This window comes from Gymnogyps californianus, chromosome 26, assembly GCF_018139145.2.
Source record: "Gymnogyps californianus isolate 813 chromosome 26, ASM1813914v2, whole genome shotgun sequence".
Classification (NCBI taxonomy): Eukaryota; Metazoa; Chordata; class Aves; order Accipitriformes; family Cathartidae; genus Gymnogyps; species Gymnogyps californianus.
Window position 1 is genome coordinate 1,484,226 of NC_059496.1, and position 13,209 is coordinate 1,497,434.

General features: G+C 53.2%; 1 pseudogene; it reads left to right on the plus strand.

The window, feature by feature from the left end:
• The first annotated feature begins 676 nt into the window (after nucleotides 1-676).
• LOC127025972 (olfactory receptor 1020-like) lies at nucleotides 677-1,635 on the plus strand (annotated as a pseudogene).
• Nucleotides 1,636-13,209: the final 11,574 nt, after the last annotated feature.

Here is a 13,209-nt window from a genome sequence, read left to right on the forward strand (position 1 = left end):
AGTTTCCCCCCCTTCTCTCCCAAGTTCACATCTGCTTGTAAGTCTCCTGTCTAACAGACCCTTTGCAGTGCCTTCAACAACAAAGCTAGTAACTCCTGGCCACTCTTGGTCAGTGGAAAGAGATGGACTGTCCAGGGACAGAATTGTCTCATCAGAAAGCAAATGTTTCAGGGAGTTGAGACCACTAATCCTGTTCAGTGTCCATTCTTCCTCAGGGTGAAGAAACAATCTGTGGCATAGTGCATTCCCCTAAAGGCTTTTTTGCACAACGGGGCTTTTCTCTCTGGCCCATCTTTCCGTTGCTTGAAAGTAGGACTTGGCTAATGCCTATGCCGGCTACTACTGGGAATACCTTCATGTGTCATAATCTAGTGTGAGCAAATGAACATTCTCTTTCATTCCACAGAAATAGGCACCTCAATGCGGCAACTCTGTCTCTCTAATCAGAGGAGGTTCTAAGAAGAGCAGTTTGGCCCTCTCGAAGAACCTGTTCCTGCCCTTTCACTAAGAATAGTGCTCCTAAACCAAGTGTGAATTCAGTCAAATGAGGGAAAACCTCCATGTTGTTTCTGGCAGGGATTTCTTCCCAACTCCTTTTACAACAAACACAGAAGCACATGCCCTTCCTCAGCTTCCCTTCCTGCCAAGCGGGAAAAAGAAGGTCCTACAGCACTTCATGGAGAAAGAGGAATGGGACAACCGGACATCACCAGTGGAGTTCCTCCTGCTGGGACTGAGTAATGTCCCCAAGCTTCAGATGCCTCTCTTTCTCCTCTCTCTCATGATCTACATGGTGACCGTGTTTGGCAACATCCTCATTGTTGTGCTGGTGGTGGCAGATCGGCATCTTCACACTCCCATGTACGTCTTCCTGGGGAATTTCTCCAGTGTGGAAATCTGCTATACCTCCACTATCCTGCCCAGGCTGCTGGCCAGCTTCCTAACCAGGGACAGAAGCACTTCTGCTCAAGGCTGCATGACACAGTTCTTTTTCTTTGGCTGTTTTGCAGGTACTGAGTGTTACCTTCTGGCCACCATGTCCTATGATCGGTACTTGGCCATATGTCAACCCTGCTCTATGCAAGCCTCATGAACTGGAAGGTCTGCCTCCAGCTGGCGGCTGGGTCCTGGCTAGCAGGATTACTAATGTCTCCCATAGTCACTGGACAATTTTCCAAGTTACAGTTCTGTGGTCCCAATGCAATTGATCACTTCTTCTGTGATTTTGCCCCATTGCTAGAGCTTGCCTGCAGTGACACCACGGCGCTTAGACTGGTTACTTTCATCATCTGATTCCTGGATGTAGTCTTCCCATTTGTATTCACATTGGTATCCTATATCTGCATCATAGCTGTGATCCTGAGGATCCCAACCACCATGGGTAGGCAGAAGGCCTTCTCCACCTGCTCCTCTCACCTCATCGTGGTCACTGTTTTCTATGGTACCCTCATCGTTGTCTATATGATACCCAGGACAGCCTCACTGAGGCAGCTCAATAAAGCGCTCTCCTTTTTCTACACCATCCTCACACCCATGGTCAATCCACTCCTCTACAGCCTGCGGAACAGGGAGGTCAAGGGCGCTCTAGGAAACGCACTCAGAAAAACTGTGGTCTGCATCGAGCGCTCATACTAGTTGAGATCCACCAGGAATAAACAGGTTGTGGATGTCTTTTGATCAAGTGTGGACCACTCGTAAGCGCATATTTTGTGTACCAGCTGTATCTTTAGAAGTGCAGAATCTTGGGACTGTTTGTGGAATGAGAAGGGGGAGAAGGGAATCTGTGTCTTAAAGAAATACAGGACTGGTGTTGAAAAGTGTAAAAACGTTCCCTGGCTTTCTTCCTTCTTTAGCGTCAACACAATTGTGATCCTGTAAGTGGGAGCTGTTGAAATGCCACACCTGCCAAAAGCGGGAGAAAACTTACTCTGAACACGCTGTTCTCTCTTCCATTACCCAGCCAAGCTGAACGGTGGGATTCCTGCATGTCTGGGATTCCTCAGGGCATCTCCATATTGGCAGTGAGAAGTGGGCAGCTGAATAAAGCCCTTCCACAGGACATGTCTAAACCCGAGTAGATGAATCCCATCCCTCATGTTCTCTGGGCTTTCTAGCAGAGGGGAACTGTGAAAGCTAGTCTGATAGGGTCAGCCCCTCTGAAAAAAACCGTAGATCCTTCTTCAGAAGAAAGGTACACAAGCTGGGTCTCAGCTTCCCAATTTTTTAACACCGAAATCATTACTTGCCCCTTCTTTCCTTCTCCTAATCCGACCCCCCTCCAACTCCCCTCCCCCAATGTAATTACTTCTTTCTTTCCCAGTGGCTGGCTTAGATAGTGCAAACTGAGTCCTCCTATCTTCTTCTTGCTTGCAAAAGAGAGCAAGGTCAGCTCATGGGGCATGTGATGGGTACACTTGACCCCTAGCCGTATTGACTAAGGAGCAACAGGCCTCACGCCTGGTGGTGAACTTGTGAGCTGGTAAGCTCCTGGCTCACGTACAAGGGAGTGAAGGTGCCTGTATTGGGTTTGCGTGGCAAGGTTTTTGGTAGCGGGGGGGGCTACAGGGGTGGCTTCTGTGAGAAGCTGCTAGAAGCTTCCCCTATGTCCGATAAAGGTAATGCCAGTGGGTTCCACGACGGACCCGCCGCTGGCCAAGGCCGAGCCAATCAGCAACAGGGGTAGCGCCTCTGGGATAACATATTTAAGAAAGGGAAAAGAAGTTACAGGGGAGTAGCAGTTGCAGCCAGAGAGAGGAGTGAGAAGATGTGAGAGGAACAGCTCTGCAGACACCAAAGTCAGTGAAGAAGGAGGGGGAGGAGGTGCTCCAGGTGCCGGAGCAGAGATTCCCCTGCAGCCTGTGGTGAAGACCATGGTGAGGCAGGCTGTCCCCCTGCAGCCCATGGAGGTCCACGGTGGAGCAGATATCTACCTGCAGCCCGTGGAGGACCCCATGCCGGAGCAGGGGGATGCCCGAAGGAGGCTGGGACCCCGTGGGAAGCCTGCGCTGGAGCAGGCTCCTGGCAGGACCTGTGGCCCCGTGGCCGTGGCCCGTGGAGAGAGGAGCCCACGCTGAAGCAGGTTTGCTGGCAGGACTTGTGACCCCGCGGGGACCCACGCTGGAGCAGTCTGTTCCTGAAGGACTGCACCCTGTGGATGGGACCCACGCTGGAGCAGTTCGTGAAGAACTGTAGCCCGTGGGAAGGACTCATGTTGGAGAAATTCGTGAAGGACTGTCTCCCGTGGGAGGGACCCCACGCTGGAGCAGGGGAAGAGTGTGAGGAGTCGTCCCTCTGAGGAGGAAGGAGCGACAGAAACAATGTGTGATGAACTGACCCAAACCCCCATTCCCCATCCCCTTGCGCCGTTCGGGGCGGGGAGGAGGTAGAGAAAATCAGGAGTAAAGTTAAGGCTGGGAAGAAGGGAGGGGTGGGGGGAAGGTGTTTTAAGATTTGGTTTTATTTCTCATTATCTTGCTCTGATTTGACTAGTAATAAATTAAACTAATTTTTCCCCAAGTTGAGTCTGTTTTGCCTGTGACAGTAATTGCTGAGTGATCTCCCTGTCCTTATCTCAACCCATGAGCCTTTGTTTTATTTTCTCCCCCTGTCCAGTTGAGGAGGGGAGTGATAGAGTGGCTTTGGTGGGCACCTGGCATCCGGCCAGGGTCAACCCACCACAACGATGTTGCCTGTCACTCCCTCACTGGGCTGCTGGTTACTCTCTCCCTCCCCCATCATTCTTTGTTTAAAGCCCCCATTATGAGGGCAGCCATCCTGGCCCATTTTCTCCCGCTATTTCATGGTCACTACAGCCAAGGCTCACACTCGTTTTCACATCCCTGATCAGCACTCCCTCTTTTGCAAAGATCAGATGGAGGTGAGCATCACCTTTGGTTGCCCACCTGGCATCGGTGCAAAGAGGTTTTACCAAGAGACCCCAGACACCTGCTGGACAGTAGGCATCCTGCTCTGCTTCCCTTCCAGTGAGTGTCAGGGTCTCTCAAGGCCCTAATGAGACCTGACGTCATTGATCTGGAGACTTCCTTGAGTTGCTTGCATGAGGCTTTCTCCAATTCCTTACCCTGATTGCAGTTGCTTTGTCTCCCACCATGATATCACACCAGCAGGTCTCTTCTCTGACCCTCACCCACAAGGGCTCACCCAACCTATTCCACATCCCATAGAGAAGCTCCATACACACGAGAAGCTCCTGCACACAGAGGACATTCCCTCCTGATCATTCCAGCCCGTCTCTCCTCAGAAGCCTGTATGCACCATTGCAGCACCACTAGCAGTGTGAGCTGTCCCACCACTCCTCCCCATCGATTCCATTGATGGCAAAACTCTGTGATGGCACGTGGGACTCCAGCTCCTCCTGCCTGTACCCCAGGCTGAGGGCATTGGTGCACCTTTGGGCTGCATCACCTCAGCTAGGGAACTGGGAACATGCTCAGGCTTGTCACAGGCCAACACAGTACCAAGTGCCCAAGACCCAGGAGGTGCAAATGCTCTGCTTGAGACCAGAGCCACGCTGGAGTGGATGGCAGATGGCAAAGTAAAGGCACAGAAAGAGGAAACGCTGCTCTCCCCAAGGCCAGAGAGAAACTGGCCGGGGATGTGCACCCTGGCAGGAGAGGGCTTTGCCGTCCGTGGGGTCTCTGCAGCCCCTGAGGGCCTGTGGTGGATGCCAAGCTGATCTCAAGGAAGGACAGTTGCTGCTGAAAATGTCCTTGAGTGTGGACATCCTGTGATCCAGGAACACTGTGACAATCCTTGGACTGTTCCTTGAGGGTATCATCAAGAGGGTGAGTAAAGGACTGTTGAAAGAAGAACCAGCAGAGTTTAGGAGTAGGCAAACGAGTGGAGATCCCGACGTGATGTCCTTCCTGTTCATGAACTGCCCTGCATCTACTGGATGGAGGTGGGTCAGACCTTGCCTCACTCCAGTGGCGAGAGAGTGGCTGGCCAAAAGAAACTGAATCTGTCTGAGATGCCATCTGGGGTGTCAGTCACCCACCCTCTCTGGACAGGGATGCCTTTCCTGTAGCTCCTGTGCTGTCCTGACCAGCCACACGCAGTTGTGCTCTACAGCCCTGGCATCTTCTGTAGCACTACAGGCCTGTGTTTGGCCAGTGAGTAGCTGCCCTGGATTTAGTTAGGCAATGTCGGGATGTCCGTGAGACAACTGCAGTTACAGTCGACGGCAATCGAGTATATACAGCTGATGGAGAAATAACATTTTAAAAAAGGACTGAGCTATCCCTAGGGCACATGAATCCATTTGACCAGCTGCCTCCCTCAACAGGCTGTCCTGAACATCATGAGTAGGGAAAAGTGCAGTTTTCCTCAAGGTGGGCATCTGCTGTTGGCCAGAGGAATTCCCCACCAGCCTTCAAGGTGATGCCCCCAGACGCTGTTCTTTCTCTATGAACTGCTCCGTTGTTAGAGTTTCCACTTGCCTGCACTTATCTTGGACCACCTCTGATACTTCCACTGTCACCAGGTGTATGCATCTGAGAAAGCTCACTCCTGGCCTCCATCTCCATTAATTTGCATGGGAGCTGAGACAAGGAGCTCACATGCAGATGCCTATTTTCTAAAATCACAGAAAGGCACACCTGAACTGAGGCAAAGAGGAATCCCAGCTCCTGAGGGTTTGTGGCAGGCATGGGAGAGAGCTGAGTCCCCTTCCAGCCCCACAACTACAGACCCAGGATGGGATGCCTCGCTTGACTTAGTGGAATCCTTTCTCTTACTAGGGGTAAAGGAGATTCCTCCCTGCCACTGTCTGCGTATGCTGCTAATGCTGGGACACAGAAAGGTGACTCTCATGCCCAACTCTTTCCGAATAGGAGAAATGCCACTGCTGGAAAGAAGTGTCTCTCCCCAGCTGAGGGAGGGAACATCAGAGATTGCTTCAGCCTGTTTCACAGCAGGTTCCCCTGGAGCTCCAGGGACACCTTGAGGGAGCCAGAGGGGGCAGAGAAAGTGCTGCCTTGGGCTGGTCCTCTGCTGCTGAGCTGGGCCGGGCTCCTGGGACAGAGGGAGCTCACGGCAAGTGGGCAGCACTGCAGAGAGACAGCTCTGCCCCGGAGTAGCTCCTCTGCAAAGCGCAGCAGGGCTGAGGGCACTGCCTGCAGGCACCGAGGGGAGAGGGAGCAAGGCAGAGAGAGGTTAGAGGCAATCTGTGGTGGGAGGATGCTGAGAGCTCACGGGGAGAGAAATCTTCACAGTCCTTAACACGGTATGTTTCTGGCTGCAGGGCAAATCAGCTGCAGTTCCTGGAGGGATCTCTTAAAGCTGGCACATCGCACAGCCTGTGGGATCTTTCAGGAGGATTCTGACAGCGTCTCTAGTGGAGAAGAGGAGGACGTGCTGCAGAGCAGGGCTTCCCTGCTGCACTGTCAGAGGACAGGGTATGACCGCTGCCTTCTCTCAGGGACAGCTGCAGGACTGTGAAGCCAGGTGTGCAGCCATGGGTACCCAGGGCTGTTCTTCAGAGCAGGGTCCCTTCGCCCCAGGGGGCTGTGTGCTGGGGCAGGGACTCTGCTGCCTGCCAGGGTCTGCACTCAGCCTGCCCAGGAGATCCGCACAGCACTGCAGGGAGAAGCTGTGCCCTTTGACTTTTCTCCTCTTGGCTGGCTGAGTGGGCAGCGGGACATTTCTGGGGGACTTTTTGACTGGAAGGTAAAAGCAGGCGTTACTGTAAAGATAAGGAGCTTTCCTGAATCTGTGTTTTCCCTTTCCAGCTCTGGAGGCTACAGATAACACCAGCATCACCTTTCAAGGTTCATCAGGGTTTTTCAGCTACTCTTTAGTCCCTGCACTCAGGGAGAGGCTGCAGGGAAGAGATGGGAGCACAGGGGCTGGAGCGAGGTCTGTGAGCACTGACAGGCAGGTGACATGGAGCCCAGGAAACAGCTCCCGGCAGGGACACCTCCAGGCAGCAGAGACACGAGCAGGGAGAGAGGGAACTGCTAAGGGAAACCCTGTTGCCGGGAAGGTCTGGCACCTCCTGGCCACCCCCTGCAGTGCAGATGCCTTCCTTGAGCAACCCCCCTCATCTCTCGTCCGTCACCCAGCACAGCTCTCGGCCCTCCTTGCTGTGGGGTCTAGGGCGGGAGTCTCCTCCTTGTCCACTTGACCCGCAGAAGAGGTGACAGGCATCTCTGCTGCCACATGCCCATTTCCCACTGACCACCAATGAGGCTGAGGGATACTGTCCTGCGTTATCACCGTCTGGGAGGTATTGTGCAGAGTTGCATAAAGGGAAAATCTTTCCCGAGCGCCAGTCTGTCTCTCTTCCTTGCCTCTCTTGGCTGCTCTTGGCATTGCTGTCAGGCTCTCTGGAAATGGGAGTTTCAGCTGCAGAGTCACTGATCTTGTGGGTGTGTCCACGGGAAGAAGGGTCCCAGCTTTCCTCTGACCTGGGGGGGCTGTGGGCAGTGCAGTCAGTGGAGCTAGGGAATGAGCTGACTTAATCAGATGCCACGCTTAGGACATTTGGCTGTCTTCTTGGGTGTCCTTTCCAAGCTGTGAGCTGCCCTCTAGAATGCAAATCTTTCTCATAGCATCTGTGGGTTATCTGAAAGCCTCACGGAGAAGCGCAGGGATGCTACAATGGAGGAAATGCTGTTGTGTTGGTGAAATGAGCATAAATGTCTGTCCTGGGCTAGAAGTGGGGTGCTGTGATCTTGAGAAAGGGTAAGACATCTGCTTGTCTGCAGTGGATCTTTCTGCTCTCAGCAGTGTCTGATTTTTTCAGGGTAACATGGGAGTGAGATCCTACTCCATGTCATGAAGGAATAAGCACAGGGCAGCTGGAACAAAACGCAGAGACAGGACCAGCTCCTCTCACTCTGCACGAAGCCACAGGCAATCCTCTTTGCCTCGCAGGGCTCACTCCGTTTCTCCCTGAGTGTGGCAGAAATGCTGAGGGTTTCTGACTTCCAAGAACAGTCCACAGGTGAGATGGAGCAATGCTTTAAAAATAACCTCTCAAACTGCCTGCTGTCATACCATTCCTTAGCACTGGGAGTGCAGATACTGACAAGCTCTTTTGTGTTAGGAGCAGTTTAACCTGGAAAAAAAATTCAAACACCAGGACTGGCCCCTGCCCCCACTGTTCCCATGAACCCACTGCTGCACAGCAGGGCTGACTCCTCGGCAGCCACTGGGCAAAAGGCCCTGCTCCCCACGGCACACTCAGTCAGCACTAACCAGAGCTCGAGCCACAGAGCTGAAGGTCTCCTAGAAAACAAAAAGGGTGGGTGTGTAGCTGAGGGGTGGGGGTGGGTCCATGAAGGGGAGTCCAAGAGCAATGGCTTTGCTTTGCTCAGAGAAGTCTACCCTAACTTGTCACTGTCTTTTCCTCCTTTCGACAGTGCCCCACGCTCAGAGAAAGCTGATGTCCAATGGCAGCTCCATCACCGAGTTCCTCCTCCTGGCATTCGCAGACACACGGGAGCTGCAGCTCTTGCACTTCTGGCTCTTCCTGGGCATCTACCTGGCTGCCCTCCTGGGCAATGGCCTCATCATCACCGCCGTAGCCTGTGACCACCGCCTCTACACCCCCATGTACTTCTTCCTTCTCAACCTCTCCCTCCTTGACCTGGGCTCCATCTCCACCACTGTCCCCAAAGCCATGGCCATTCCCTCTGGGACACCAGGGCCATCTCCTACTTGGGATGTGCTGCACAGGTCTTTTTCTTTCTCTTCTTGATGGTAGGGGAGTATTGTCTTCTCACTGTCATGGCCTATGACCGCTAACGTTGCCATCTGCAAACCCCTGCACTATGGGACCCTCCTGGGCAGCAGGGCTTGTGTCCACATGGCAGCAGCTGCCTGGGGCAGTGGGTTTCTCTACGCTGTGCTGCACACTGTCAAATACATTTTCACTACCACTCTGCCAAGGCAATGCACTGAATCAGTTCTTCTGTGAAATCCCCCAGATCCTCAAGCTCTCCTGCTCACACTCCTACCTCAGGAAAGCTGGGCTTCTTCTCTTTGGTTTTTCTTTATCTTCAGGGTGCTTTGTTTCATTCTGCTGTCCTATGTGCAGATCTTCAGGGCTGTGCTGAGGATCCCGTCTAAGCACGGACGGCACAAAAGCCTTTTCCATGTGCCTTCCTCACATGGCTGTGGTCTCCCTGGTTTGATCACTGCCATGTTTGCCTACCTGAAGCCCCCCTCCATCTTTTCACCAGCTCTGGACCTGGTGCTGGCAGTGCTGTACTCGGTGGTACCTCCAGCAGTGAACCCCCTCATCTACAGCATGAGGAACAAGGAGCTCAAAGACACCCTGAAGAAACTGATTCAATTATTCTTCTGTCAGCAGCAGTAAGCTGCACGTGTCTCTTCACAAGTGATTCCAATGTACCTCAGGAACCTCCTGTGCTTTGGGCATTTTATTCTGTGCTAACCAAGTTTATCCAGGAATGTCTGCATCCACACCACTTCTCCAGGGGCATGAACCCCAGCCTGTCTGACCAGAGGCCTTTGTACGTGTGTCTGGCACTACGGTACAGCTGGCCTCCTGTCTCACATCTCTGCAATAAAAGGGTGTTTCCTCAGGGCCGGTGTCTGGAGGTTGGGCTCTTCTTCAAAGCTGAAGTGAAGGACAGGCTGCAGAAACTTCCACTTACAAAGCTGTACTGCTGTGCTCAAGTTCTCCGTGGGCTGAGGGGACGAGGACATGGGGCCATGTGTTGGGAATGGGCCTGGGCTGAGCCTTCACATGTACATGCCAGTGCCCCAGGAGGTGCTGAATGATCAGCAGGGATCTGCCTGGGATTGTCTCCTCGTTGGTTTCGGGCAACACCACCCGCCTGCCCTGGGGAAAAGCTCTCTGGGGATGGGGAATTCCCTGGAGAAGAAGAAAGAAGCAACTCTGTGCTTACGGGGGGAAGAAATTACAAAGAGAAACTTCTTTCTGCATGCAGCAGCTTGGGACAGGCTGTTCTGTCGCAGGGGCAGCAGGAGGAGCCTGAAGAGCCCCTGGGCCAGGAGTCTTGTGCTGCGGAGACATGTCCTCCTTGCCTTGCTTTTTGTTCGTTCACATACTTCCCAAGTATCTGGTTGCTGCTTTGAGCTTCAGGAAATCAGAAACTTGCCCCATCTTTCACAAGTCAGATTAACTCCTTAATTAGCTCCTTCATTGTGTTTAATAGCTATCGCTTCCTATCTCTCTGCAAAAATCAGTTCTTGTACAGCTAGCGCTGTCAGCCATCTCCACCACAGGATGTCCTACACTGTCCCATGCCTGCTCCTCTTTCCCTGCAGGCTGTCGACACACTATCCTAACTTCCCCACCTTGCTCTCACCCTTGCATGTTCCTACCTGTACTGATGCCTTTGAAACACAAAGCCATTGGCTCATACACAGACACACCCCCCTTACTGCCCTCGGTGACCTGTTGCACATGGCACTCCCCTTCAAGTGACATCTCATTTTTCTTCATGCCCAGTCTCAGACTCTCAAATTTTTCCTTTCTCATGCCCTTTCCTCTACAACAGGAATCCATTTCACAACTCATGTGATTCAGCCCCTTAAGTCCATCTTGGCAGATGTCCTCTCAACCTTCTCCAGTTCCTCTCCACTCCTGCACAACATGGAGCCCCACACCAGGACAACATTATTCAGATGTGGCCACACCACTGATGAGTCAAGGGGAGAGGTAACTCCCCTCGTCTGAGTGGCCACACTCCTCCTAATTAAGGACTGTATGCAGCTGGCCTTATTTGTGGTCAATATGCTCTACTGGCTCCTATAGCATCCCTTGGAGCAACTATGGCCTTCTCCTCAGGGCCACTCCTCAGCCAGTCACCTCCAAGTTTGCCCTGATACACGGAGCTATTCTGCCCTGATGCAGGACTGGCCACTTCTCCTTGTAAAACCTGGTGCGGTTTCTGTTGCCAAATCCCAGAGTTTCTCAGGTCCCCATGAATGGAAGCTTCATTGTGTCAGCTCTTAATGTGTGTCTGTAGGTGGGAAGTAGTGAATGAATTCCTTGTTTTGCTTGCTTGCGTGCACAGCTTTCCTTTACCTGTTAAACTGTCTTTATCTCAACCCACGAGTTTTCTCACTTTTACTCTTCCAATTCTCTCCCCCATCCCAACGGGGGGGAGGGAGTGAGCGGCTGTGTGGTGCTTAGTTGCCGACTGGAGTTAAACCACAACAGGAGGAGTGGCTGACACACCAGCTGGTTGCCACTGCTGCTCTGAAGGACCTGGGCAGGCGGAGAACTGGGCAGAGAGGAACCTCATGAAGTTCAAGCAAGGGAAACACAAAGTCCTGCCCCTGGGCAGGAATAACCCCATGGACCAGTACAGGCTGGGGGCTGACTGGCTGGAAAGCAGGTTTTGAGAGAAGGACCAGGGGGCCCTGGAGGGCAACAAGCTGCCCATGAGCCAGCATGTGGCTGTGTGGCAAGCAGCCTACAGCCCCCTGGGCTCCATTCAGGAGAGGTTTGCCAGCAGGTCGAGAGAGGTGATCCTTCCCCTCTAGTCAGCACTGGGGAAGCCCCATCTGGAGTGCTGTGTCCAGTGCTGGGCTGCCCACTACAAGAGAGACATGGCCTTACTGCAGCGAGTCCAGCAAAGGGCACAGAGATTCTAAAGTCACACAAGCATCCTTCAGAGGAGAGCTGAGAGAGCTGGACTTTTTAGCCTGCAGAAGGGAAGGCTCATCACACATCTTATCAATGTGTATCAGTACCTGATGGGAGGGAATGAAGAAGAGGGAGCCACAATCTTCTCCCTGCTGCACAGTGACAGACAATGGGCAGAAACTGAAGCACAATAACCTCCATCTCAATACAATAAAACACTTCTCTACTGGGAGGGTGGTTGATCACTGGAACAGGTTGCCCAGAGAGGTTGTGGAGTCTCCATCCATGGAAATATTCAAAACCCAGCTGGATCCTCTACTGGGAAACCCGCTCTAGCTGATCCTGCTTGAGCAGTGGGGACTCGACTAGGCGATCTCCAGACATACCGCCAAGAAGGGTCAGAAGGGACCCATGGAGGTGTCTAGTGCTACTTATCTGCTCTGAGCAGGGAGAACATGTCAGCTAGAATGCATTGGTCAGTGCTTTCTCCACTTGAGTTTTGAAAATCTCTGGGCCCTGCAGCCAGTACTAATCAACTATAAAGGTGATTTTTTTCCCCCTTAAACCTCATTTGAAATTTCCCTTCCTGCTTCTTGTCCTCATTGTCTCTTGTCCTCTCTTCCCTTCCTGACTGTCAGACAGATCCTCACCCCTACTCTGACCAAGGACAATCACAACCTACTCTCCAGATGTGGCCTCAACAGGATCCCCTGTGACTGCAGCCAGCATGTGGTGGCCAGCTGCAAGCAGAGATGCTCACTGGGGGTCCCTGCAGAGGCTCAGAGAAGGCCATGTCGAGACGCCAAGGAACTATGGCGGTGCCTGTAGGCTGACAACGGGCAGAGTTGCACGCAGAAGGGGTGAGCAGAGAAGAGTGCATTCAGGGGTGGGGAAACATCCTCCTGCCACACTTCCCACAACAGACCTCAGTGCCCTGTTCCCCTGTGGCCGTCTGGCTTTGACTGCTCGCCCCAGCACCCACCCCTTCCCTGCCTTGGCCATGGCCCACGTGAGGCTTTGCAGACAGCCCTGCTCTGGGGTCTGCCAGGCTCTGGGCATGTCTGAGACCATGCAGGTCTGGGTGTTCCCGAGTGCACACACTGAGCCCAGCAAGAGGACGGGGCTGGTCACATTTCAAAGATCAGCCCTCAGCTGGACCATGGTGAATGGCCAGGGCTGGAAATGGCTGCTAGGGGGAACTAGGACTGGGGGTGACTTTGGGGAAGGGACAGCGCAAGGGGTGGAGGAGGCTGTGTCAAGGACATGTGCTGGGCACAGAGACTGAGGGACAGCAGCAAACTCACAGGGCTGCTGAGTCATGCTTCCTTCAGTGCAAGCCCTGATGCAGGGTCCCAGCCTCCCTTTCGATGCCACCCTTGAGGAGGGGCGATGGCACTAAGAGATGGGTAGTTGTGAGCACCGCCCTTCTTCATCCACTACCCAGGCCTGGTGGAGCACCAGGACAGTGAGGACCTCTGCCTCTGCACCATGAACGTGCTTTAGGGCACCCACAGTCTGGGCATTGTCTTGGATTAGGTGAACGCTGGTATTTTTGTCTCTGAGGCAATTTCCAGCCTAGGTCATCTCTGTTCTGAGCTCTC